Source organism: Asparagus officinalis, chromosome 7 (assembly GCF_001876935.1).
Source record: "Asparagus officinalis chromosome 7, Aspof.V1, whole genome shotgun sequence".
NCBI lineage: Eukaryota > Viridiplantae > Streptophyta > Magnoliopsida > Asparagales > Asparagaceae > Asparagus > Asparagus officinalis.
The window spans coordinates 24,929,911-24,931,551 of NC_033800.1; the positions used below are offsets into that span (position 1 = coordinate 24,929,911).

General features: G+C 32.7%; 1 long non-coding RNA gene across 2 annotated transcripts in view; it reads right to left on the reverse strand.

Moving 5' to 3' along the window:
- LOC109848391 overlaps positions 1–1,518 on the reverse strand; it is a 20,917-nt gene extending 19,399 nt beyond the window's left edge. For both annotated transcript variants that reach the window (XR_002248779.1, XR_002248780.1), the window contains exons 1-2: positions 1,297–1,518; positions 425–593 (exon numbers count right to left, since the gene is read on the reverse strand). This is a non-coding gene — a long non-coding RNA (uncharacterized LOC109848391). The remainder of the gene's footprint in view (positions 1–424; positions 594–1,296) is intronic.

Sequence of the window (1,641 nt, forward strand, 5' to 3'; positions counted from 1 at the left end):
TATATATATATATATAATTAAAAATTTTAAAATTAAAAAAAAAACACCTCTTATGTAACATGTCAAGGGCTCTCTTTAGCAGTGAGTCGTTCCAATAGTTAGTACTTACCATATGACTATATTTATGTTGCTTGTATTTGCAATTCAAGCACAAAATTTCAAAAGATTAGCCAGGAATCCATGGTGTGTCTATGCTTTCGACTGAGATGAATGTGATCATTCAATCTGAACAAGTGTAGCTTCTGAGTACATTTAGATATATAGATGGTTACAAAATGCAATTTGTTCATGATTAATTCAACCAAAGCTTGGCACATCACGCTATAATGAAATTTTCAGTTTTTTAATCCAGAAAAAAAAAAGTCTAATCGTAAACAGCATCTATGAAAATGTTAATAGATAAAGAAGAAGATAAAAATCAAACCTCTTGTACTCATTTACCACGCTGCACGCAAGCATGACCACCATCGCACCTTTTATCCCTCCAATTAGCTATGTTAAAATGTGTGACTGCAGCTGACAATCTCACCTGATTACTTATGAAACAATTCCTGCTCCCATAGTCCCCCTCCTCACAAAAAAAAATATTTTTCCTGTTAGAAGAACTCAATAATTCAGGTATACATCATACAAGTCATGCGTGCAAACTTTGTTCTCATCACCATAACTCACATGTCGTAAATAATGACATTATTGGTTACAGTAACATGGTAAGAAATATTAACATTCATGAGCTAAAGCAGAGACGGGAAAGAATTAGGAAGAGAAAAATGGAAGGGGGAAAAAAGAATCTTTATGGAACTCTCACTCCAAAACCTGCAAGGTAACAAGGGGAATCTAACAAACAAATGCGAAACTGCTTGTTATATTACCAATCAATTATTGAATAATTAACAAAAAATTATCTAATAACACAAACTAATATGCACAATGTATAAAACCAATTGAATAGATTATCAAACATCAAACTATAAAACGAATCGAATTTGAATAGCATTTGGTATCTGAATCAAATCCGTTTAAGGCTAACTCTTTATACGTGTAGGTAGAAGACTAATTCTTTATACAAACAATCAATATAAGGCTAAGCATAATATTAGTCTTCATCATCTTCATCATCTTCATCGATTATTAAACTAACACTAAACCCCGTTGTATTTGCTTGATTATTTATCTTTATTAATCAATACTTCAGACAGTACTACATCATCTTACTCCAAAAATTTAAACTTTTTCACTTTGCCACCATAATCTAAAATCAAAACAAAGAAATATAAACTAAGATCACCAACTCACTTGCAGGAGAACGGATCCATCGACTGGCAGACTAAAACGGATTCGGGCAGAGAGCGGATCCGATATCACTCCAACAGAGAGGAGATGATATTAGGGTTTCTGATTACGGATGAAACAGCCATGGGTTAGATTCCTGAGTTATTTGCAATATACCTCTCAAATTATCAGTATTTTCGAAATTGCCCCAAAACTACCATCCAATCCATCATCATCATCCCAGAAAAAAATACCCCTCACTTTACTTTGCTATAAAATATTCTCAGACTATTCTTTTATTCGAATTAATGTAATGCAACTAATTAATTAATAATTAAAATACCCCTACATTTTAGTGGTGGCTGCTGA